This window comes from Paramisgurnus dabryanus, chromosome 11 (genome assembly GCF_030506205.2).
Source record: "Paramisgurnus dabryanus chromosome 11, PD_genome_1.1, whole genome shotgun sequence".
NCBI lineage: Eukaryota > Metazoa > Chordata > Actinopteri > Cypriniformes > Cobitidae > Paramisgurnus > Paramisgurnus dabryanus.
Window position 1 is genome coordinate 35,576,908 of NC_133347.1, and position 27,742 is coordinate 35,604,649.

General features: G+C 44.3%; 1 long non-coding RNA gene across 1 annotated transcript; it reads right to left on the minus strand.

The window, feature by feature from the left end:
- Window positions 1-454: 454 nt before the first annotated feature.
- LOC135718129 (uncharacterized) lies at window positions 455-6,855 on the minus strand. Its single transcript, XR_012337976.1, has 2 exons — window positions 5,616-6,855; window positions 455-5,429 (listed from the first exon to the last, which is right to left on the minus strand). It is a non-coding gene; the product is annotated as an uncharacterized lncRNA (long non-coding RNA).
- Window positions 6,856-27,742: the final 20,887 nt, after the last annotated feature.

The window sequence follows — 27,742 nt, forward strand, 5'->3', positions numbered from 1 at the left end:
AGCCTATTAAAACCTTGCACTAAACTAACAAATACAATTTCTGTATACATTTATAAACGATTATAAAAAATTACCATCAGTGTTTGTGTTTTGATTTATTTTGGATTGTTTACAGTCATATGACTTTATTATGTTCCATCTTTGTTATTCCACAGTTTTAATGAATTTGCTATTATATGTGGAAAAATATGAATAAGTGAAAGTGATCCTAAAACTTCTGAATAGGTAGTCAATGTAAACAGGTAAAAATTATGATACTGCTAGGTGTAAATGCATAGCAAGCTACATAATAATATATTATACTTCATTATATATAGCAGTATACATACTTTTATCCTCTGTATGTTTCTGTCACAGGTAGGGGTGGACCCAGATGTAACTAAGGTCACGCCCCTTTCTCCACCTCGAGGAGATTCCCAAAGCCACCACAATGACCAGACACACAAGGTAAGCATAATATTAAAAAGGTACTTTATTTAATTTACTTAAAAAGATATATAGGGAAGGGAAAACGGGGAACTTAAAATAATGGCCACTCTAGGCTCTCCTCCACCACCAACTGTATCTTCACACAGTCCACTCTCCTCATGTTCATTCTCGTTCTTCTTCTTCGCAGGCGGCCACTAAGACACAAAGACACTGTTACTTGGACTTTGAGTATTTCTCACCGGCTCTGCTGTTTACAGCTTTCTGGGTAGGTATCATGTTCACAGTCTGCTCTCCAATTGTTCACTCTCGTTGTCCTTTCTCTCCACAGGCGGCCACTAAGACACAAGGACACTGTTACTTGGACTTCGAGTATTTCTCACCGGCTCTGCTGTTTACAGCTTTCTGGGTAGGTATCACGTTCACAGTCTGCTCTCCAATTGTTCACTCTCGTTGTCCTTTCTCTCCACAGGCGGCCACTAAGACACAAAGACACTGTTACTTGGACTTTGAGTATTTCTCACCGGCTCTGCTGTTTACAGCTTTCTGGGTAGGTATCACGTTCACGGTCTGTTCTTCAATTATTCACTCTCGTTCTTCTCTCTCTCCACAGGTGGCCACTAAGACACAAAGACACTGTTACTGAGACTTCGAGTATTTCTCACCGGCTCTGCTGTTTACAGCTTTCTGGGTAGGTATGGTTTCCTCCGTAGGTCAGCAGAGGGGCGAAGGTCACACACCACCTCACCGGGTCGAGCGCTGCCCTATCTCCACTGCCCGTAGGCCGATCGAATCCTGGACAGGGGCGCCCCTTTGTAGAGACCGCGGGGGCGGCGGACCCTTTCGCCTCTGACTCTGCGACAAAACAGACACAGGTAAGTTTATACCACGAATATTTCCAATGTTTTACTCACAGTCACTGACAGCTCTTGGTCTGCGTCCCTTCGTACTCCGAAACAGCACACTGCGTATGGTAGCAGTAATTTCTGAGGTCGTTAGCCTCTCCGTCTTCTGCCCAGTAGAAGAAATGGATGATGCGGGGCTTCGTCTAACAAGACACACAGCAACCCACAGCAAATACACAGCACCACTCCAACGTGAAAAGCTTATTAATTGCAAAGTCTCACTCACCACACTATAAGTGCAACACAACAAGGGAAGCGCCCGGTGTCCTCCACTGCGCTTGGGCTGAGATAGGGGCGATGGAAAATACGACCAAAATAAGTCTCGTTGAAGTGGCTGTTTGGATTTACCTTCTAACGGCTCGCCCACCACACTATTATAGGGGTAGGGCCGCCCTCCTTCTCCTGGAGGTTTCCAACGGTTCACAGGTTCATTTTTGCACGTTACTCCACACCAAAAGGGTATACTCACAGCAAATAGCCTTTGTTTACGTGGTACAACAAGGTCAATTTTCTTCCTGCTTTACTCCTTCAAAAGTACTGGTTAGACCAAAGTTCCTTTTTACCCATAGGATCTTCCGTTTACTCCAGCAGGTCCACCGTAAACTACAATGAGAGAGGGAGAGAGAGAGAAATACAGACAGCCACCACGTCTAACAATGAGCACAGCTCCGTTCCTCAGCACACACTACGACTTGTCAGCACAATGCTCTCTTCGGGGTGCTCCTTTTCTCCACCCACGTATCGCCTTTCTTTCACCCCAGGCAGCTCCTGTCTTCTTTCCGCGCGCTCCAAGCGCAGCCCGGATCAACAGAGCCTGCGGGCTCTTCAAAAGGTACGTAGTTACTTTTGCTGCATTAAGCAGAGGAGCTTTCCCCGTGTCAATCCCCCTCTCGTGCCCGAACTCCCAAACTGTGATTTAACTGTGCTTTAAATACTCCTTCATGTACTCCAGTTGTCCAATTGCCCGGCGATCTCTTTAACTAGGCACAGCTGTGCTCAATCGGCTGATTACAGCCTTCGCGAAGCTGCCGGATGTCCGGTGTTTCCGTTCTCCGGTCTGGGCGGAAACATCCGGGCGGAACCAAAGTTTCCCGACTTTTGGTTCCGCCCCGAAAAGATCGTCACCTTGTGACATCCTCCCCCGCCAATCCGTTCTCGTCCCGAGAACGCGTTGATTGGGGACTGATAGAGCGGTGATGGGAGCTGATCTTAAAAAAATGTGGTAGGCCATTGGGGGACCTTGGTCTCAACCCGAGGTGGACTGCCGACTACGCCAAATCTGTCACAGGTAGGGGTGGACCCAGATGTAACTAAGGTCACGCCCCTTTCTCCACCTCGAGGAGATTCCCAAAGCCACCACAATGACCAGACACACAAGGTAAGCATAATATTAAAAAGGTACTTTATTTAATTTACTTAAAAAGATATATAGGGAAGGGAAAACGGGGAACTTAAAATAATGGCCACTCTAGGCTCTCCTCCACCACCAACTGTATCTTCACACAGTCCACTCTCCTCATGTTCATTCTCGTTCTTCTTCTTCGCAGGCGGCCACTAAGACACAAAGACACTGTTACTTGGACTTTGAGTATTTCTCACCGGCTCTGCTGTTTACAGCTTTCTGGGTAGGTATCATGTTCACAGTCTGCTCTCCAATTGTTCACTCTCGTTGTCCTTTCTCTCCACAGGCGGCCACTAAGACACAAGGACACTGTTACTTGGACTTCGAGTATTTCTCACCGGCTCTGCTGTTTACAGCTTTCTGGGTAGGTATCACGTTCACAGTCTGCTCTCCAATTGTTCACTCTCGTTGTCCTTTCTCTCCACAGGCGGCCACTAAGACACAAAGACACTGTTACTTGGACTTTGAGTATTTCTCACCGGCTCTGCTGTTTACAGCTTTCTGGGTAGGTATCACGTTCACGGTCTGTTCTTCAATTATTCACTCTCGTTCTTCTCTCTCTCCACAGGTGGCCACTAAGACACAAAGACACTGTTACTGAGACTTCGAGTATTTCTCACCGGCTCTGCTGTTTACAGCTTTCTGGGTAGGTATGGTTTCCTCCGTAGGTCAGCAGAGGGGCGAAGGTCACACACCACCTCACCGGGTCGAGCGCTGCCCTATCTCCACTGCCCGTAGGCCGATCGAATCCTGGACAGGGGCGCCCCTTTGTAGAGACCGCGGGGGCGGCGGACCCTTTCGCCTCTGACTCTGCGACAAAACAGACACAGGTAAGTTTATACCACGAATATTTCCAATGTTTTACTCACAGTCACTGACAGCTCTTGGTCTGCGTCCCTTCGTACTCCGAAACAGCACACTGCGTATGGTAGCAGTAATTTCTGAGGTCGTTAGCCTCTCCGTCTTCTGCCCAGTAGAAGAAATGGATGATGCGGGGCTTCGTCTAACAAGACACACAGCAACCCACAGCAAATACACAGCACCACTCCAACGTGAAAAGCTTATTAATTGCAAAGTCTCACTCACCACACTATAAGTGCAACACAACAAGGGAAGCGCCCGGTGTCCTCCACTGCGCTTGGGCTGAGATAGGGGCGATGGAAAATACGACCAAAATAAGTCTCGTTGAAGTGGCTGTTTGGATTTACCTTCTAACGGCTCGCCCACCACACTATTATAGGGGTAGGGCCGCCCTCCTTCTCCTGGAGGTTTCCAACGGTTCACAGGTTCATTTTTGCACGTTACTCCACACCAAAAGGGTATACTCACAGCAAATAGCCTTTGTTTACGTGGTACAACAAGGTCAATTTTCTTCCTGCTTTACTCCTTCAAAAGTACTGGTTAGACCAAAGTTCCTTTTTACCCATAGGATCTTCCGTTTACTCCAGCAGGTCCACCGTAAACTACAATGAGAGAGGGAGAGAGAGAGAAATACAGACAGCCACCACGTCTAACAATGAGCACAGCTCCGTTCCTCAGCACACACTACGACTTGTCAGCACAATGCTCTCTTCGGGGTGCTCCTTTTCTCCACCCACGTATCGCCTTTCTTTCACCCCAGGCAGCTCCTGTCTTCTTTCCGCGCGCTCCAAGCGCAGCCCGGATCAACAGAGCCTGCGGGCTCTTCAAAAGGTACGTAGTTACTTTTGCTGCATTAAGCAGAGGAGCTTTCCCCGTGTCAATCCCCCTCTCGTGCCCGAACTCCCAAACTGTGATTTAACTGTGCTTTAAATACTCCTTCATGTACTCCAGTTGTCCAATTGCCCGGCGATCTCTTTAACTAGGCACAGCTGTGCTCAATCGGCTGATTACAGCCTTCGCGAAGCTGCCGGATGTCCGGTGTTTCCGTTCTCCGGTCTGGGCGGAAACATCCGGGCGGAACCAAAGTTTCCCGACTTTTGGTTCCGCCCCGAAAAGATCGTCACCTTGTGACATCCTCCCCCGCCAATCCGTTCTCGTCCCGAGAACGCGTTGATTGGGGACTGATAGAGCGGTGATGGGAGCTGATCTTAAAAAAATGTGGTAGGCCATTGGGGGACCTTGGTCTCAACCCGAGGTGGACTGCCGACTACGCCAAATCTGTCACAGGTAGGGGTGGACCCAGATGTAACTAAGGTCACGCCCCTTTCTCCACCTCGAGGAGATTCCCAAAGCCACCACAATGACCAGACACACAAGGTAAGCATAATATTAAAAAGGTACTTTATTTAATTTACTTAAAAAGATATATAGGGAAGGGAAAACGGGGAACTTAAAATAATGGCCACTCTAGGCTCTCCTCCACCACCAACTGTATCTTCACACAGTCCACTCTCCTCATGTTCATTCTCGTTCTTCTTCTTCGCAGGCGGCCACTAAGACACAAAGACACTGTTACTTGGACTTTGAGTATTTCTCACCGGCTCTGCTGTTTACAGCTTTCTGGGTAGGTATCATGTTCACAGTCTGCTCTCCAATTGTTCACTCTCGTTGTCCTTTCTCTCCACAGGCGGCCACTAAGACACAAGGACACTGTTACTTGGACTTCGAGTATTTCTCACCGGCTCTGCTGTTTACAGCTTTCTGGGTAGGTATCACGTTCACAGTCTGCTCTCCAATTGTTCACTCTCGTTGTCCTTTCTCTCCACAGGCGGCCACTAAGACACAAAGACACTGTTACTTGGACTTTGAGTATTTCTCACCGGCTCTGCTGTTTACAGCTTTCTGGGTAGGTATCACGTTCACGGTCTGTTCTTCAATTATTCACTCTCGTTCTTCTCTCTCTCCACAGGTGGCCACTAAGACACAAAGACACTGTTACTGAGACTTCGAGTATTTCTCACCGGCTCTGCTGTTTACAGCTTTCTGGGTAGGTATGGTTTCCTCCGTAGGTCAGCAGAGGGGCGAAGGTCACACACCACCTCACCGGGTCGAGCGCTGCCCTATCTCCACTGCCCGTAGGCCGATCGAATCCTGGACAGGGGCGCCCCTTTGTAGAGACCGCGGGGGCGGCGGACCCTTTCGCCTCTGACTCTGCGACAAAACAGACACAGGTAAGTTTATACCACGAATATTTCCAATGTTTTACTCACAGTCACTGACAGCTCTTGGTCTGCGTCCCTTCGTACTCCGAAACAGCACACTGCGTATGGTAGCAGTAATTTCTGAGGTCGTTAGCCTCTCCGTCTTCTGCCCAGTAGAAGAAATGGATGATGCGGGGCTTCGTCTAACAAGACACACAGCAACCCACAGCAAATACACAGCACCACTCCAACGTGAAAAGCTTATTAATTGCAAAGTCTCACTCACCACACTATAAGTGCAACACAACAAGGGAAGCGCCCGGTGTCCTCCACTGCGCTTGGGCTGAGATAGGGGCGATGGAAAATACGACCAAAATAAGTCTCGTTGAAGTGGCTGTTTGGATTTACCTTCTAACGGCTCGCCCACCACACTATTATAGGGGTAGGGCCGCCCTCCTTCTCCTGGAGGTTTCCAACGGTTCACAGGTTCATTTTTGCACGTTACTCCACACCAAAAGGGTATACTCACAGCAAATAGCCTTTGTTTACGTGGTACAACAAGGTCAATTTTCTTCCTGCTTTACTCCTTCAAAAGTACTGGTTAGACCAAAGTTCCTTTTTACCCATAGGATCTTCCGTTTACTCCAGCAGGTCCACCGTAAACTACAATGAGAGAGGGAGAGAGAGAGAAATACAGACAGCCACCACGTCTAACAATGAGCACAGCTCCGTTCCTCAGCACACACTACGACTTGTCAGCACAATGCTCTCTTCGGGGTGCTCCTTTTCTCCACCCACGTATCGCCTTTCTTTCACCCCAGGCAGCTCCTGTCTTCTTTCCGCGCGCTCCAAGCGCAGCCCGGATCAACAGAGCCTGCGGGCTCTTCAAAAGGTACGTAGTTACTTTTGCTGCATTAAGCAGAGGAGCTTTCCCCGTGTCAATCCCCCTCTCGTGCCCGAACTCCCAAACTGTGATTTAACTGTGCTTTAAATACTCCTTCATGTACTCCAGTTGTCCAATTGCCCGGCGATCTCTTTAACTAGGCACAGCTGTGCTCAATCGGCTGATTACAGCCTTCGCAAAGCTGCCGGATGTCCGGTGTTTCCGTTCTCCGGTCTGGGCGGAAACATCCGGGCGGAACCAAAGTTTCCCGACTTTTGGTTCCGCCCCGAAAAGATCGTCACCTTGTGACATTTCTCCTCATCTTTCCTCTTTTAACCTGGGCACTTTGATGGCAATTTTTCTTATCTGTAGTTTATGTATTGCATTATATCTACGGCTCTGCCTCATATTATGCGGTGTCTCCATTAGAAGCTGTGACTTGTTGATGTGAGCCCCACCGCAGCTCTTCTCTGAGTAACAGTTGATATTCACCCGGAAGTAACAAATCTTCTCTGGACAAACACTACAAAGTCCCGACCAGATTAACTGATCGCATGGTGACAATGATAGGATTGACGCGAGGTTCAAATGAGGAATTAAAGTCCGATCACGCATTCCGTTATCCTCGCAATCACGGAGTGCGCGCGGCTCAGGGCTGCGTAGCAACTGGTGACGCGACCCACGCTACCGAACGCAACTTCCGCTGCCGAGCACTTTAGAAAGTAATAAACGTCTTGACTCGTTTTAACGTGCGTTGTTAGACGCGACATTTGAACGAACCCTTAAACGTTTAAATTAAAAATGAAATGAATATGAAACAAAGTGAATAAAAATCTTTCTGCGGGCCAGATTATGTTAAATTGTTGAAAGGTGCCGCAGAGAGGGGGAGGGCGGGCTGCAAATGGCCCGCGGGCCGGGAGTTTGAGACCACTGTGCTAGGCCTATTAATATTCAAGCACTTTAATCAATATAATTACTTTGACCCGTGATACGCGATGCTAAACGGCTAACATTCCAATGCCAACCGGCAGTATGAGCATGTTGTCAGACTGATATAAAGATATTTACTAGGGCTGTCAAAATAAACACGTTAATAACGCGTTAACGCAAATTCATTTTAACGGCACTAATTTTATTAACGCGCGATTAACGCAACATGCAATTTCTATTTGACCCACAGCTGGATGAATTGAGACGCAGCAAGTGACCGGTGCTGTCTAGATGAGTCTGAGGTTTTCATAAAAATAAGAACATTAAGCTCTCGTCAAGCGAATCCAATTCTCTAAATGGTCGTTAAACATCTAAAATGCACGTTTTCTGCAAGTGCAGTTTTCTTTATCGGCACGTTTTCTGTGAGGTGTACCGTCCCAAATCCATATAAAGCAAAGATCCGTCTTCTTTCACTTTTTAGTTTCGTTTTTTAAGCATTCAGAAATTATAGAAAATAGACTGCAGGACTTTCTTGATGTTAAAATAATTATTAAGAGAGTTAAAGTTCGGGATCTGATTGATGTTAAAAGAGTTATTTAGAGTGACAAGGCTCAAAAGCGATTCAATCGTGTTTCCCATTAAAAATGCCTGTCTGAAATTGATTCTGAATCGCAAGGCAATTCTTTGTTTCATGTACAGCTTGTGCGTGTACTATGGCATTTGGTCAGTAGAAAGTCCTTATCAATCTAAAATCATGATGAGTCAGAGTCGTTTATAACGTGCATTTAAAAAAGCAACACTCGTTAAATAAAAATAATTCAAAATATTCTTTATTATCATGAAAATACCTGAAACAACTTGAAGAACAGCGTATAAATATTCCTGTAGACATTTCCTGGAATAGCGTTTGTAATGCCACTTCTTCTGTGGCACAAAGGAAGTTTCTGCATGAGAGTGCCCCCTGGCATTCGGATGTACTAAGATTTCACCGTAATTCATTCAAATTAATTCATTGTGAAAACGCGCATATGCACAATAAATCATTACACCCCTAGTAAATAGACAACAGAAATTCATAGCATTAACTCTTTCACCACCAGCGTTTTAATTTTTTCACCAAAATTTAATGCCTTCCAGAAAAGTTCTTCTTTAAATATATAAACATACAATATACCAAATGAAAGAAGAGACCCTCTGCTTTCAAAAAAAAAAAAAAAAAAAACCGTTTCATCCTACCTTTAGTGGTTCTTTTGTAATCAGCTTTTGAATATGGGTAGGTTTCTGCAAAAACACCACATTTTGAGCAAAAAGCAGAGATATTATCCATTTTTTGTGACGGATTTTTCATAGAGATCCCATTCAGAGCGATCTTTAAAAAAGACACGGACATGCAGCTGCTTGCCATAGGGCAATACTTCCGGGTTTAAAAAGTTGCGGAAGGACCACCTGGTGGATAATAGCGGTATTGCGGAAAGACGGAAAATCTCGTCATTGGCGGGGAAGCGTTTTCTCTTAATTGATGAGATATCTCGTCAATGGCGGTGAAAGGGTTAATTTGAGTATCCATAAGTTTAGAAAAATTCTAATTACACATATTAAACAATAATAACATGAAATAATATTTATTTCTATAACTTTGTTGTTTTTTCAATGTCTTTTGTGTTTAATATAAATTATGGAACAGTTTTGGTCATTGTTTGTAACCCCTTTTTTTTGTACAATAAATTACTATTATTAATACTTAATTATTATTTCATCATTTCTTTTTTATGTTGTTTTTAAAGACTATTTTGCATTACTGAGTCTTAATATAGCCATCCTAATGCCCCCATTTGAAAATGCAGTCCAATAAGGAAACAAAATAAGCAGGGACAGTACGCGTACAAAAGCCCATGCGCAAGAAAATATTGAGACGGGACACTCTCCTACAAACAATTACACAAAGGAAATTTGACATACACACTATGGTTTTCTCTTCTTTCATTTTCAATTCTTCCAAGAACAGAAAGTTGTGGGGCATTTTCGTTACCATAATGTTGGATTCCTGTTCTATGATTTCTTGATCTTTGTACTAAACTTTGTTTGCAAATGTGGATTGGCTTCTTTTCTTCACTTATCCAAACATTTTTAATGTACTGTAAGTCTCAAATTAGTGCTGGCCTGACAGCCTGGTAGAGTAATGCGGTGAAAAGGTATACCTGGCCCTTAACTCACCTTCATGTAGCACATGCCTCAGTTTGTCATGTACTTGATGTAGGCACGATACAACAATATTTCTGAAAAAGTGGATTTTGGGGACATTTTAATCAAATACCGTCATATTGCACACCCCTAGATGGTACATACCATTTTTTTTTTTTTTTGCAATTTAATAAACGCTTTGGGAAAAGGTTTGAAAAAGTAGGATTTTCAAATAATTAAAAAGGGTGGAAATATTTTCCTTTCTAGGGCTTACAGGTCAGAAGTTAAAAACAAAAAGGTAAGTGAAAATTTGCACTGTTGGTGGCGCTAAAGCGTTTGAGATAAAAACTCCAAATTTGGTTTATTAATTATTTGGGCTCTCTGTGTACCAAGTTTAATAACTTTCCTACGTACGGTTCTATGGGCTGCAATAGAAACAAAGGCAGAAGAAGAAGGGCTTGACCCCTAATAATCATTCATCATCAATCACACTAAAACAGACAGTTGACCTCTGTGGCTTTAGTTTAGCTATTTAGTATTTGTTTTTCACCAATGCATAACTGTAAAAATGCTATAGGTTTTATATTACCTAAATCAAATTTGATTGTTTTAAATACATTTTTGACAAATGTAATATTTATTTTAAATAACGAAGGAGGTAAAAGGGGAACCCCTGGAACTTGACGTAGATGAGATAAAACAGGAACCTTGTGATGTCATCACTGAAGAAAAATTAAAGAAAGGAGAAACCAAAAATGTAATTTTCCATCAGTGTGGAGAGAGTTCAACAATTAAAGGTCATCGTAGCAATTACAATAAAGAGGGACATCACCCATGTCAACACTGTGGAAAAAGTTTTACACGTACAGGTAATCTTAAAAAACATTTAAGAATTCACACTGAAGGGAGGCTGCACAAATGCACACAATGTGGAATGAGTTCTGCATATTTAAGTCACTTTGAGGCACATCTGAGAACTCACACTGGAGAAAAGCCCTTCATCTGTCTGCTGTGGAAAGGAACCCTTAAGATACATGAACGAATTCACACTGGAGAGAAACCGTACACCTGTGCTCATTGTGGAAAGGGTTTTACCCAGAAAGGTACCCTTAAGGTTCATGAACTAATTCACACTGGAGAGAAGCCATACACCTGTCCTCAATGTGAAAAGAGTTTTACAATGAGAAGACATCTTAAGAGTCACATAACACGTCACACTGGAGTAAAGCCTTACACATGTCTTCAATGTGTTTTAGAACTACTGCCAGGTCCCATACTGGAACTCTGATTTGAGCAGGAGGCCTCATCCTAAATGTACCACGCATAAAGGCGTGAAGGCAGAGATAGCCGCAGCATCTACTCCGATAGTAAATGGATATAAACCAGATGAAAAAACTGTTTTGTAAAAATTCCAGAACTGAAGCCACTGGGCAGTTTGAAAGTAAATGTTTGTCACTACACTGAGTAGTGAATAATCTCTATTTAAAATAGCCTTAATATCGTCTGGAGCGAACTCCAGGCATGAAGAAGCAGCTGATAAGCTTGTTAGTCACCCACTCTCCTCAGAGAAGTGATGTTACTACCCATAGAGCCCTCAGGGATATGATTGTGAAACCAGAGATAGCCTCAGCATATACTCTGGGTATAAACCAGATAAAAGACCGGTATTGTAGAAAATTCCAGAACTGAAGGCACTGGGCAGTTTGGAACTAAATATTTGTCACTACACCAAGTAGTGAATAATTTAAAATAGCCTTAATTCATCTGAAACGAACTCCAGGCATGTATAAGAAGCTGATAAGCTTGTAAGTCACTCACTCTCCTCAGAGAAGTGATGGCTAATAATTAGGCTAACCTCAGTGACAGATATTTATCTGTACACGAGTCAATGGGTTCGAAAGAGGTCATAAGGAGCCCTTTCAAAACTACTACCCATAGAGCCCTCAGGGATATGAGTGTGAAACCAGAGATAGCCTCAGCATATACTCTGGGTATAAACCGGATAAAGACCGGTATTGTAAAAATTCCAGAACTGAAGCCACTGGGCAGTTTGGAACTAAATATTTGTCACTACAACAAGTAGTGAATAATTAAAAATAGCCTCAATTCATCTGGAGCGAACACCAGGCATGAATAAGAAGCTGATAACCTTGTAAGTCACTCACTCTCCTCAGAGAATTGATGGCTAATAAAAAGGCTTACTTCAGTGACAGAAATGTATCTGTACATGAGTCAATGGCCCTCATTTATCATTCTTGCGCAGAAACGGGCGTATATGTTGGCGTAAGATTATGCTTACACTCCTCTCACCGCCTGATTTATGAAGCTGTGCGTACCTCTGAAATTCAGGTGTAAGCAATATCTGCCCTTCATAAATGCCGCGGCTGAAAACGATCGTCATTAGAATAACACACCCATATAAATTCAAGTCTCCACCTCACCCACGCCCTCATTTTACGACATTGACACATGGAAGACGGCAAAGACGAGAAACCAGGGAAGTGGAAAGAAACAAAAATTTTTATTTGGGAGTTTAAAGAGCGGGATTAAAGACACATTAATAATTGCATGACGTTTTGTAATATTTGTATTATTATTTTTTATTATTAAAGACGCTTCATTGATATTTAGAAGAATAATTATTTATTATTATTATTATTATTTACTGTTGCCTACATCTAAATTATATGTCTGCTTAATGGTTCGGTTAAGTTTTTTTTAAATCATATTTTAAAATGATGTAGTAACTTTTGTAGTGTGTTTTTCTGTATTTACATACAATTGTTTGTTAGCTAAGATCCAGTTTGATACGGAGCTCCAGATTTAATTCAAATTAACAATTTGTTTCCACGACATCCACATGTTTAACTAGGCTAATTCATAATTTGAAGTAATAATAATTGTAATAGTAATTACGAAATATTATAATAATTAATTCCAAGGAACAAACTGTTGAATATTGGGAACAAATTTTATATTTATGGCCATACTTTAGACTAAATAAGAAAAAGAAGTGTCCATAATGTAGCATAAAAGATAATTCGTAGCCATGATTTTGTCCGCTTGTCGTCATGATCGGATTTATGGCTCCATTCAACACAAGCATTTTACCTTACCTCATCTGTATTTATTTATCATCGAATGGTATGTAACTAGCTTACCTTTTGATGCATTATTACCATGTTTTCGTAGCACATCCTTGTGCTTTCTTGCAATGTGCCGCTTTAGATTCCAGGATGAATATTTGCTAACTTTTACAGTCTCTCCGCACTTCCTTTCAATGTTTTCTTCCAGTCTAATCTTAACTTTGATTTTTACTTTAGATTTATGTATAAGGCTTGAATTCCATAACTTATTGTAGGCGTTTTTACAGATTCTCGTACTAGCAAATTATTAAAGGGCGTTCTGGGTTCAACGAGCGGTGCTGAGCGAGCTGACTTTTTAGAGAGGCGCTTTGATGGTAATATTACCGCACCACTTAACGCTCCGCTCTGCTCACATGCTTTGCCCTGAAACGTCAGGTAAAGCGCCCATGCTCTCAACTGAAGGAATACATATGCCTTCAAATCAAATGCTTTGGTAAAGTCTCACAAATTAAACATTGAAGTTCATGTCGCATACAAATAAACACTGACGTTTATAATTACTATGTTTTTTTTTTTTTACAGTGGGTCATCATAATATGTCATATTTTAGTTTGTCAGTGCGTTTTGTGGTGTTAGGAATTGTTTGCGCATTTCTGCACTAACTTAAAATGTGCGTACACCACCTCCTGAGCTGGCGTAGGATTTGAGCGTGCCGTACGCCAACGTCCATATTGATAAATCTCAAAGTCACCGTGGTTTTGGGTGTACGCCAGGTGTACGCTGGAAATTTGGTGTACGTACTTTTGATAAATGAGGGCCACTGTGTTCAAAAGAGGCCATGAGAAGGGCTTTCGAAACAACTACAGATATAGTCCTTAGTAATAGGAGTATAAAAAACAGAGATAGCCGCAGCCTATACTCTGGTAGTAAATGGATATAAACCGGATGAAAACCGGTTTTGTAAAAATTCCAGAACTGAAGCCACTGGGCAGTTTGGAAATAAATGTTTGTCACTAAACAGAGTAGTGAATAGTCTCCATTTAAAATAGCCTTAATTTCGTCTGGAGCGAACTCCAGGCATGAACAAGAAGCGATAAGCTTGTAAGGCACCCACTCTCCTCAGAGAAGTGATGGCTAATAAAAAGGCTAACTTCAGTGACAGAAATGTATCTGTACATGAGTCAAATGTGTTCGAAAGAGGCCATGAGAAGGGCTTTCAAAACAACTCCAGATATAGTCCTTATTAATAGGAGCATAAAAACAGAGATAACCGCAGCATAAACTGTGGTAGTAAATGGATATAAACCGGATGAAAACCGATTTTGTAAAAAATTCCAGAACTGAAGCCACTGGGCAGTTCGGATCTTAAATCTGAAATAATCTCCATTTTAAACCACAATTGTTTTCTGGAAGAGAAGGCTCTTAAATAGTACGGGCTCTACAACCTCGGTTGAGAGACCCTGATTTACAAATTGGTCTAAGAACCATGTTCGGGCTGACCATTACCGGGTTACCAAAAAACCAGATTAGTTTGTTCTTGACAAACTCTCGCTGAAACTCCCGGGAGCAGAGTGGTTGGGGGAAAAACTTTACAGACGTCGCCTCAGCCACGTCTGTACCATAGCATCCAGACCCAACAGGGCTGGATGTGAAAGGGAAAAACCACAATGGGCAATGAGTCGTCCCTCGAGACGCAGATAAGTCGACTTTGGCTCGACCAAACCAATTTCAGATCTCCATCACCATTTCTGGGTGGAGTCTTTATTCCCCCGGCCTCAGCCCCTGCCTCGACAGGGTGTCTGCTCTCACATTTTGGACTCCGGGGATGTCTAAATGACAAAAAATTTCCTGTGAGACCAAAGGAGAACCTGATGCGCCAGTCTGTATAGAGGGCGCGACCTCAGGTCTCCCTAATACTGGATGCTGCTGCCAACCGACCTAACACTCTAGAAAGTGCTTTACAGTGTAAAGTTGGCCTTATCTGATCCTAGACACTAATGCCAGGATCGAATCTGTGTGTGCAGGAGACACATGTGCCTACATCTTCACTGAGTCACAAGTTGCCCAAAGAAATTATATTTTCTGCTAGGGTGTTAAAATGCCCTTTTTGGCGTTGTTCCGTAGCCCTAGGCGCTTCATATAGGCAAGGACGACATCTCGATGCCGAACTGCCATCTCTCCACACTGGACTTACACTAGCCAGTAATCTATGTAATTAAGTATTTGGATCCCTTGAAATCTCAGAGGAGCAAGGGTTAAATCCATGCATTATGCGCTGTGGAAGAACTACGCTGAACGGCAGAACCCGATATTGGTATGCTTTGCCCCCGAAAGCAAACCTGGGAAATTCCAGATGCAGCAGGAGGATAGATATATGCATAGGGTTCCTTTAAATGTATCATGACGAACCAGTCCTCAGACCTGATTGACACCACAATAGAAGGAATTGTCATTTTTAGAATTGTATCTCCTCAGAGATCGATCTAAATAGGCCTCAGCCCTCCATCCTTCTTTGGTTCAATACCTCTAGCAGCCATTTTGTGACATTTTATAATTTTTCTCCACTCGTGGAAAAAAAATACACTAAAAAGGAGATTGATTCCGGAAATCGAATGCTCACTGCCCTGAAGCGGAGGACCGGCAGGGCACAGCTGAGCTACTAAAATGCCCTATTGTTCTGTTTTATATGTCTTTTTTAATGGAGACAAAAAATAGGTCTTCTTTAATAAAGACGGAACATAAGGGGTTAACAAACTATGTTGTATGTGAGGGCACATCAAGCGCAGGTTTTATCTGCGCTCTCATGAGGGGTGCCCCAAAAGGCAACGTGTGAACCACAGGTCCCCTTTAACGCAGCCTTAAGATTTGAGACAATGACTGCTCTCAGATCAGTCTTTATATGCCTCTGTGGTTGCTGGTTGTTGTTTCGTCCCCCAGGCTCTCTGATGGAGAGGGGGGGCACGAGAGATAACACTCTGTTCCCTTTCAATACGGTTCACTTCGCATTGCGTCAGTTAGCTGACGCTATGGGGGGGAAACTCCTGTTTACTCCGTGACTGAAGCCTATTGGTTAACGTCTGTACAAAGTACAGACCAATGACGTTTGAACCCGCGCGCGGGAGGAACGCGTCCTTATATAAGCGCGGTTCAATCGTCAGGAGCTCATTATTTTCTCCTTCAGCGCGAACCTCTCGCTGCTCCGAAGAAAAAGAAGAAGCCTTACCTCGCCGTTGACAAAAGCCCTGCAGCGGAGTCCAGGCCTAGCGTCTTCCCCTGCCGTTTTCCGGCTGAGAACCGAAGATAGCAGAGTCCAGGTCTAGCGTCTTCCCCTGCCGCTTTCCGGCCGAGAACCGAAGATAGCCTTCGCTTGCCGTGGTTTGAGCCCTGTGCAGCGGACACACCTGACGAGGTCTCCCCTGCGGCCGCCCGGTAAGATCAATATTTTTAATATAAAGGCTATAAGCTAAAAGAGCAGGCGCTGTTGTAATAGCGTCCAGCACAGCGGCTCGGTGAGCCTCTCTGCTATGAATTTCCTCCGAGCGCGTTACCGGTCTGGCACCTCCCACGCCGGGACCGCGCTTATGCTTTGGTTGTCTTATCCATGTTTCGTGCTCCCCCTGCTGTTCCTCTCTCGCCGGGATGAACACACGGCGAGCCATGAGACTAGATGGATGCATAGACAAGCACACACGGACTAACCCCCCCTGTGTTCTGTCACACCGCAACCGTTCATGCTTACAGAGTCCCTTCGCTCCTCTTACATTCAGTGGCGAGATCTCTGGCACATATATGAATCCCCCGAGTGCATCGGGTGATACCGTCACGACGCATGGCTGTTCTGTCTGTGTTGCTGCTCCCCTCTGCCGTTCCTCTCTTGTTGAGATGAACAAGCGGGGAACCGTAGACCTGGATAGATGCATACGACAAGCAAACACGGGCGGTCTGCCCCTGTCTCTGTCATAGCACAGCCACTCGTGCTCCACGCTCGCGGAGTCCCTCGCTCCTTTCCCCACAGTGGTGAGGTCTCTTAACGGCTTAGCTAGCACGCGGTATTACGGCTCGCTGCCTCTAAATGCAGCTGTCCAGTGTTCAACGATTACAGAGCTTCATGCCCCTCCCCTCCTGGAGCGGCGCGATCTCATTCGTCTGCTCGATAGGGCCGATTCGCCGCTATTGGAGCACCAAGAACACTCATTATAGAGAGCTTCATGCCCCTCCCCTCCTGGAGCGGCACGATCTCATTCGTCTGCTCGATAAGGCGGACACGCCTCTATTGGAGCGCTAAAACACTTATTATAGAGCTTTACTGGCCTGAGCCGATCTCACTTCAGATAGCTCATTTTTCGTCTGCCTGGTAATTTCTCTCTGGTTTAGACGGAATCAGAGGCAGAACGAATTTGTTTATAATATACTGAGGCCCGAATACCTCCCTTTATTCAGTCCCGTCCTATATCAGTGCGCTGAATATTGGTACATTCTTATATATATATACCCGGTTTTTCTGCCCTTTTAATAAACGGCAAAACCGCGGGCCTCGCGGCAGACTTCCTCTCTGCGATGGGTTCAGTCTGACATTAAACTACCTAGACATACTACCCTGCTCCGTGAGCCGTTCGGTCACCGTCACTACTGAGGCTTGTGCACCTGAACGGCTGAGCTCTGGTCTCCGCAGCATAGCTGCATCAACAGAGAACGAAACTGTCTGGGAAAAAGGGGTTATGTCGCGCCTCGGCTGGACTGCCTTGAAATGTTTTCTGTGTGCTGTTTATCCAAACATACTGTGTAATACTGTCGGCTATGCGACCTCACTATAGTGGCGAACGGTATTTAATTCCTCTAAAAAGAGTAATTTCCGTGCTTACTATACTGTGTATTGACATCCACGGTTGTACGGTGTCTCTAAACACTTTATCGCCTTACTGACAAGCAATCAGTAATACGCACACACGGCCCGCTGTCCATAATTCTATCGACGCTAGCCGAAAAAACCCCGGTTTGGCCATATACTGTGTATTGACACCCCACGACTGTACGGTGTCTCTAACACCTTTCTGCCAAATTCGCTCGCAGCCCACCTCAGTTTCTCCGCTACGATGCTGATGGCGCAAACGAGCACGGTCTTACGGCTGTTATTCTCTCTTCCTAGAGGAAGGACAGCCTCAGACTTTTGCATGGCTCCAAGCGTTTGAATCGCGCCCTCTCCGGACGGCCACTCAAAGGCTTACAGCCAAGCGGTTTATGACGTTTTTCGGCCATATAGCTGATTTATATTAGCGGATCCGAAGACGCTCACACCTCCGCTCCAATACTCGGAGATATTAAGGGTAATATCAACCTCAAGTGAGCTTGCTACCCGCCACAATAAGTTTCAAAGCTTAAAGCGCGCGCACAGTCAGACGCGCGCGGCATCTCGTTTAAGACGGGCGCACGTACCCCTCTAACGAGCCTCAGAAAGCTGAATATCGTGGCATTGTTCATAAGTCCACTTCAGTTTGACTAAGCAAAGGTCCCGCCCCGAGCTGACGGCCGGGAAGCTTGCTTAAGTTACACACTGCTGCATGAAGTGCTGTCATTACGAGCTAGCCCAGCATTTGCTGTGGATTGAACACGCTTTACGACGGCAATCAGCCTTCGGCGCGTGGAACGCCGTTTGTCTCATATAAATCACCTTGTACTGTGAATACGGTACATTAAGAGGATGATTTAGCACTGCAGCACGCTCGACCGTGTTATTGTGATAATGCGGTCGGGCAATCTACGGTGGTTTCATTATTTACCGAACCAGACTGAGATCTCGCCCCCTGAACAAGCTGACGAGTCATCTCCTTTATAAACTCATTGCATCGCTTTATAAGCTATGTTCAATCAGAGTGATACGCATCTCATGCTTAAACTACCAATATTAACCCATTACGATGGGCGTGCGGAGATGGCATCCGTGGGACACGACCTACATTACGTGCCTTTATGACACATTGACATAAGCTGCTAGGACCCCTTTCACGAGGCGTCCTTATGCAAAGTCTGATCCATTCTGTCTAGTGACATTTGAAAGTCAATACCCCCCGCGAATCGTGGGTGGAACACTTTTCTCCTCACTACAGGGGCACGGCGGCTCTCTCCCCTACCTATATCTATGTGGCCGTGATAACAGCGAACCACGCTTTTACGACCGACCATTCATTTAATTCACAAGCCTGTCATCTCTCAGATGCGGACGGCGGCGGTAACAGCGAACCATGCTTTTACGGCTGGCCATTCACTTTATTCATAAGCCTGTCATTTCTCAGATGCGGACGGTGCCCGAGGCACAGCGCTCTGGAACTGTCCAAGGTCCTGGATGACACATACGTCTGACGTACATCAGACGATCAGCTGTTCATCTGCGTCACAGATCACTCACTAGAGCACCTGTCAATACAGGCTATTTATGGATCGTTGACGTTATCACCTCCCGTGACAATTATGCTCACTTGTCTTAGAGCATGGGCATGGTCTTAGAGGTTTCTCATTTGACAATTGTGACACGGCCGGCTGGTCCCCGCCGTCCACGTTGTCAGTTTACAGCTTCGACATCCCTGCTTCGCACTACTGAGGTTTGTTGCATTAAAGGTGCGCCCATTAGCTCACCTGTATGCACGATATGGTTTTTAATTATATGCGTCCACCGTGCGCTTAGAGAAGCTCACATGTACACGCTATAACATTTTGGTATACAATAAGATGCGCTTGGGAAAGCTCACCTGTATACACAGCTGTGTTATGATTTGTGACACATACATTGTTGTTCATCTGTGTACGTTCACGGTGCGTTGGGTGCCCACCGTTACGTTCATCAATCATATTTGTACACATTCACGGCGCGTTCTGTGCACTGATTTATCTATACGCATTCACGGTGCACTGAAGAGCTCACCCGTGTGCGCACAATTTGTTATCAGAACACATGACGGCGCGCTCGAGAATCTTGCCGGCCTGTGCATTATAACACTCTGATTCATCTATATGCATTCACGATGTATTCAAGTGTTCACCTGTGCCCGTGCAATTTATAGTCAATACACATTTACGGCGCGCTTGGAAAGCTCACCGATCTGTGCACTATAATACTACCTATATGCATCCCGATGCGCTCGAGGGTGCACCTGGGTTCACACTATTGTGGTATCTGTATAATCCCACGCTACGAACCGTTCTGCCGCATATTATAGTCAGATCGGCCATTCGTGAGCTTCGCAGATCACTCACTACGTATGTCTGTTGCTAACAGTGGTTATTTAGATGGATCGTTGAAACCATCGCACTGGCTCACGCCCCTCTATGAGCTATGTCCTATATAGAGCCCACTCTCTGCGAGTTTGGCTTCTTCATGAACTTGGTCTACAGGGGTATCTATATCTATATTTGATATCTGCTACGCGGCCGGCTGGTCTTCGCCGTCTACGTTGTCAGATTGTACAGCTTAGACGTCCCTGCCCTACGAGCGCAGGTTCTCTCGGCTCAATCATGCACGCTCATGCGTTTTATGTGTACACCACGGTGCGCTCAGCGAGCTCACCAACGTGACTCTGAAATTACTTATCTCGCACAGCCGCGGCGCGCTCGGTACCTCGCCGTCTTGTGCTATGTTATGTGCCCCCGGTGCGTTTAAAACCCCACCGTGTGCGCGTCAACAATTTATATGGTGCTTACTCATTTGCTTTTAAGCTGTGAATATGCCGGGTATAGGGCCACACGCAGTGTCTCTCCGGTAAGGCACTTCAGTACGTTGTGTATGCACGGCGTGATGGGATTACGTTCCCCCATAGCGTCAGCTAACTGACGCAATGCGAAGTGAACCGTATTGAAAGGGAACGCTTAGGTTACTCACGTAACCCCGGTTCCCTGAAATAACGGGAACGAAGCATTGCGTCTCTTGCCGTGCTACAAACGTCTACGCAGCGAGTGTTATTCGGCTGCGCGCTTCAGTCGAATATAATGAGCTCCTGACGATTGAACCGCGCTTATATAAGGACGCGTTCCTCCCGCGCGCGGGTTCAAACGTCATTGGTCTGTACTTTGTACAGACGTTAACCAATAGGCTTCAGTCACGGAGTAAACAGGAGTTTCCCCCCCATAGCGTCAGCTAACTGACGCAATGCTTCGTTCCCGTTATTTCAGGGAACCGGGGTTACGTGAGTAACCTAAGCGTTTTTTATTATCTGTATGTTGTGTAAAACTGATGCAGATTCTGGAGGGAAACCACGTCGAGGAAAAACCCCTTTCTTTAGTAGCACGGAGAGAAAAGTCTACCGCTCCTGAGCTCATCTAATATTTCAGGATTCAAGTTTACCCTTAATTTCATCCAATAAATCTGCTTGATATACGTGAAGAATGCCAATATTGCGAAGGCAAGCTCCAGCGCGACCCGCAGCCATATAAACGTGTTTATCTATTTATATTGTTGCTGTCTCTCGCAACAAATAAACCGCGAGAAACTTTCAATACGGGGCATTTGCCGTATCTGGATTATTTTAAAAAAACCAAAATGGTTGAGAAACTCGCTGATGTGTTTAACAATAAATGAGAGGAATCTGCATGGTCTTCTGTTTTATAACTTCTCAGTGTAAATCAGAGAAGAAAGTGAAACCTCTTTGGTCAAGTTCACTGGCAGCCTTCATATTTTGATCGAGTGCTGGCCAGTCAATATTAAATTGTTACAGCCGATCGGGTCACAACATAATTCTTCGTAACATGGAGAAAAGGTATTATCAGTAAGCTCATTTGTGTTTTTTGTATAAACATTAATTACATCTAGATCCTCAGAACTAGAGTAATTCACAGCACTCTCTTAAAACAGGTGAAGCCGACTCACGGGCACCCGTTGAAACACGAGGCTTGCAAGGTTTGTTTGATCAAACAAAACCATAGAGAGCGGAGCATTTAAATAGTATTTTCTCACAATGCCCGCACGCCTCCCCCTCGGGGAAAGCGTGCGTGTATTCCGCACCAAACACACACACACAAAGCTCGTGCTATCCCCGTCAATAATAATCTAGGACAGGGGGTAACACACTTCTAAATCCCTTTCCTTATCCATGTTTTCCTAGTTTTTTAATCTAATCTAATCTCACTAGATATAGAATTAGACACATTCACATTCACACAAGCGTTCGCTGAAAATAGCAAAAGCTGTTTGACCTACTTTTTCTCCGGCTATTTATAGCTTCGCGTTGCGACGTCACATGACGTCATCCGCCGGCGTCTATAGACCTAGATGGAAAGAATATTCACGTGCGTCACGCTGCATAGTGTTCCCCATAATGTCATTACCATGACACAGCGTCAAGTATCCCTTGAAAGGGAAGTCGTATCACTGCCCTCAATGTGGAAAGAGTTTCACCTCATCGATGGGTCTAACGAATCATACAAAATCATGTTGCTGAAAGTAGTTGCCAAACTCTACCAAACAGCAGTGCTACAAACTGAATTTTGTGGACATTTCTCTTTACTTCTTAATGACACTCATGGGAGCTATAAAATTGTCCCAAAATAACATTAATTCTTAGTATACTTGCTCTCAATCCCACATGAATAAGAATTTATTTTCTCCTGAAGAAAGTCAGCAAAAAATTATTTGTAATTGAAAGTCTGAAAAGCAAATACATCCATTTCAAAAGTAGCCTGTTAAGTTGGTTAATAAATGAATGTCTTCTATAATGAAATGAAAGGTGTAAGAAAACCAGTAAACCTATTTGGTTTGAGTTCACTGAAAGCTCAAAATATCACACATTTATTTCCCAAACACCTGGCGATAAGACATTTATTGATCCACTGAGGTTTGAATGACTTTTAACACTTTTGGAACCTCAACATTTTGGAATGATGGTGGGTAAAATATAAGTGAATTTTAATTTTGGATAACCTACTCCTTTAACTATTCCTTCAAGTTTTCCCAAAAATAAAAATTCTGTCATTTACTCACTCTTGTGTTGTTAAAAACCTGTATAAACGTCTTTTGTTCTGATAAACACGAATTAAGATATTTTGATGAATGTTTGTAATCAAATAGTTCATGAGCCCAGTTCACTTATTGTGTTCTTTTGTCCTACTATGGAAGTGAATGGGTCTCCTTAACGATTTGGTTATTTTTAAGACATGTCTTCCTTAATGCATTTGTCAGTGGTCTCACAAGTGAATATTGTATGCTGTTAATTAAGAATCTAATTAAATGAAATCAATGTTTGTTTATTAGTGAAATACTACTTCATTGAGCATCTGTCATAAATATTTTCCATCGCATGACTTCTCCTTCATGTTTCATATATTACTCTGTTGTCTCTTCTCATGCCAGCACACATATGATTTATTATAAATGACCTAATAAAATAATTCAAATCAACATTTCCTGTCCAATTACTTACTTGTGTGAAGTTGTCATGTAACGTTTGTCCATCTGGTTGTCACATCTCAGGTTTTGGAAGAAGAACAAAACTGCAAGCTTTCCCGGGTTTTGGCCAAAATATATTGGAGAGCATTGCTAGAATAGGAATATATTGTATTGCAATAGGTAGCGTTTAAGTCTTACCATTAAATACAAAACTAAACAGATTTTTTTAATGAAAAGGTTTAATAATGGTACTAACTTAAAGCAATAGTTTACCCAAAAATGAAAATTATGTCATTATTGACTCACCCTCATGTTTTTCCAAACTTGTAAGAAACAGTTTAAGTTGTTTTAGATTTAGTCTGAAAGCTTGCTGATCGTTTAAGATGTTTTAGATTTAGTCTGAAAGCTTGCTGATCCTCCATTGAAAGCATATGTATGGTATACTGTCCATGTCCAGAATGGTAATAAAGACATAATCAAAGTAGTCAATGTGACATCAGTGGGTCAGTTAGAATTTGTTGAAGCATCGAAAATACATTTTGGTCCAAAAATAAAAAATATTACCACTTTTTCAGCATTGTAATTGCCTGTGCACAGTGACGCTGCTGACGTGTTATCCTCAGACATGTTTGCGAAGATTGTCTGCATCTGAAACTGCTTACTCTGAAGTACCTTCTTACTTACCATTAAAACAGTAGTAGTATGAATCCTGGTAGTATAAATGAGATTCGTACATGCTACATCCGTCATGTTGATACATCACATTACATACGTCGTCATCATGGCTGGGTCCGAAAAACTGAGGCTGCGTCCAAAAACGTAGGCTGTTGACTTGTTGCCTCGCTGCCTCATGAGGCAATGACTTCGATGAGTCATGAAGACAGCTCAGAGAAACGCTTTCGGACACACTTCATAGGCCGCGTGTTTGAAATATAAACATAGAGCGCCTTTGTGATAACATCACATATTTGAAAACTAAAATAGTAATTTCTCGCTAGAGAAATCAGCGAAAAAACGGGGCAAACCGGTCTAAATGGGAAAAAGCTGTTGTGAAACAGATATAACAAGAATTCAGAGCTATCGTTTAACAGTAGGGCTGTCAACTTTAGTCGTTTATTCGACTAATCGGTCGATGTCGTCTTTGTCGACTGACATTCTCATTGGTCGACCAGTTGCATAATTTTTTTTTCACCAATAATTTTTTTATTCGTTGATTTACTCCTTGATATTTATTCATTTATAAGCAGTTATATATTCCTGTATTCTACATAAAATTAGCCTATTTTTTATCCCCAACTTTAAATGTTTTAATTTAGACTATTACAGCGCAACAGTTTGTAACAGTTTAGCGCACCACGTAGAAAACTACTCAGAACGCACCTGTGGCTGACTGAACTGCTGCTTCGCTCTCAGTAAGGAAGTTTTGCTGCATTCATTTAGTTAGAACGCTACTTCTTTTGGCTTTAGTCGGCAAAATGTCAAAGAAACCATCAAAATCTTTTGTCTGGCTGCATTTTATAAAAAAAGACGACAAAGCTGTGGAGTGCAAGCTATGCGGGCTAAAGCTAACTTATCATAGCTCGACGACCAATATGACATATCACCTAAAAGCAGTAAGCGAGATATGCGATATACATGTGCCAGACAGCTTGCTATGTCTAGTGTCTAAAAGTTTATATATTTTATTGGTTATGTAATAGGCGCATCCCCAGGTCATTCCACAGGCGTCAGGAAGCACCCAGACGCAACTGGAGTTGGCCCATCCTCTGTCGGCGAAGAGAAAGGAGGACATCACTAAGGGGATTGTGCATTTCATTGCCCAAGATATGAGGCCAGTCATAACAGTAGAAGGAGAGGGCTTTAAGAAAATTTTTAAAATTGTTGAGCCAAGATATACTGTGCCTGCACGGGAAACTGTCATGCGTGCGCTACGTTCGCGGTTTGATGGACTTAAAGTAAATGTAAACCAGTTACTCCAATCCTCAGAGGCTGTAAGCCTCACAACTGATTTGTGGTCTTCGCTTAGAATGGAGGCATACATGACAGTTACGGCCCATTTTTTCAGTGCGGACTGGAAAATGAATAGTGTTGTGTTAGAAACAAAGCAGATGGATGAAGCGCACACGGGAAAAAATGTCGCTGCGCGACTCACTCAAGTCGCGGACGCTTACCACATTCCACCAGAAAAGCGGGTGTCAGTGGTAACGGACAACGCTGCCAACATGATACTCTCGGTGGAATTACTGAAAAGATATGGTCAGTGGCCAGATGTGGAGTTGGTTAGGTGTGCAGGCCACACTCTGCAGCTGTGCGTAAATGCTGCCTTAAAAGAAGACCCGGTGTCGCGCACGGTGGCTGCGGCGCGCAGTCTTGTTGGGCACTTCAAAAAGGGACACAAAGCAAAAACGGGTCTCAAAGAGAGGTGGGCACAAATAAATAAATAAAAAAAATTGGCGGAAAAAGCCTACTCGTCATCCCGGGAGGCGGTGGCGGTGCTCCATGCTATGGCCATTCTCCAGGTTTTCCAGGCTAAGATTTTACAATTGCTGGACGGGGCCGTCAAAGCGGACACGGTAACCTCCGCACTGCTACACACTTCCCACTGATGGCCACGAAGCTCTCTGCCTAAGCCATTGGCAAATCCATGGGATTTTTCGTTGTTCTTCACTGCCACCTATGGCTTACCCTAGTTGAGCTGAAGGACAACGAGTGTAAGGCTTTACTTAATGCTCCAATTATTCCCGCCAGCCTCTTCGATGATGCCTTGGAGTCGGTTGTTGAGCGTTTTTTAGAGGCACAGAAGCCACGAGAGGTATGAGTCAGCTGCTCCCCAGGTGCTCATCTCATCAGGAAACCGCCAGATCATGCTCTACATCTGCCCTGCGATCAGCGCAGCGCCCTCCGAAGCAACCTCAGGCTGGCTACACCGCACCCGCTCATGCCAAGCCCGACGTAAGGAAGAGGGACTGGCAGTTCAAGCCGAGAAAGCGTCACGGACGTGGTAAGAGCCCCCGCTTCGCCCAGTGTGCCAATTTCTAGACGCGTGGAAAGCGGTCCCCGGCATGTCAGAGTGGGTTTTAAGCATCATAGAGCACGGTTACTCTCTGCAGTTCAGACGCAGACCGTCCCGTTTCAAAGGTGTGGTATCGTCATTAACAGCACCTCAAAATGCCCCCGTCCTGAGACAGGAGGTACAAAACCTACTCGCAATAGGAGCGATTGAACGAGTCCCTCGCAGCGAGCTAGAGAGCGGTTTCTACAGCCGGTATTTTTTGTAGTACCCAAGAAAGAAGGCGGATCACGGCCAATACTAGATCTGAGACCCATCAATCGCGCGATACGTATAAGTGCATTCACGATGATAACCATGAGACAGATCCTAGCACAAATTCGCCCTGGGGACTGGTTTGCGTTGATAGATCTAAAGGACGCTTTCACATTCAGATACCCACCCCCCCGCCACAGGTGTTTTCTGAGGTTTGCGTTCGAAGGCACAGGCTATCAATACTCCGTTCTCCTGTTTAGACTAGCTTTAGCCCCACGCACATTCACAAAATGCATGGATGCAGCTCTGTTCCCCCTCAGAGCAAGTGGGATGCGCATTATGAATTATCTGGACGACTGGCTGGTAATGGCTCAATCGCGCAATCTGTTGATCAGTCACATAAAAACATTGCTTCCCCACTTAAGAGTCGTTAGGGCTGCGAGTCAATGCTCAAAAAAGCAAACTCGTTCCAAATGAATCCATTTCCTACCTGGGCGTTCTGTTAGATTCTCCATCGATACGTGCTCATCTCTTGCAACAACGTGTAGAAACATTAACGCTGTACCTGAGTCGTTTCATACCCGGGCGGTTTGTCCTCCTGAAGGTGTTTCAGAGGCTTTTGGGTCTAATGGCGTCAGCCCCCCGGTTTGTCATCTAGGATTACATTAACATGCGTCCGTTACAGATGTGGCTGAAAGATCGAGTCCCGGCAAATATGTGGGCGTCGACATGCATGCGAGTTCACGTGACACACAGCTGTGTCAGCACTCTGAAACCGTGGCGCGATCCAACCCTGTACAGTATCTGAGCCTCCCCTAGGAAAGAAAGCTCAACATCAGGTTGAGGAGCAGTCTGCCAGGGCACAGGGTGGACAGGGTGCGTGATCAGATCTGATGAGAGATTGGCACATAAACCATCTAGAAATAAGAGCGGTAATGTTAGTGCTCAGGGCATTTCAACCTCAACTCGAGCGTCAACATGTTCTAGTGTGGACAGACAACACGACGGTGGTTTCTTAGATAAATTCAAAAAAAATTCGAGCAACCAGCCAGCCTCCTAGATGACGATTTTGTTAAATTCATAGAGGCTCAAATTCAGTTCTTTCTCGAGACGAATGAATTTCCCCAAAATAAGGTACTGTATTTTATAAGACACTTTGAAAGCATTTGTGAGGGGACAAATGATCTCATATATAGCTAGTGCAATTAAAAAGAAATCAAATAGGGTGCTGTC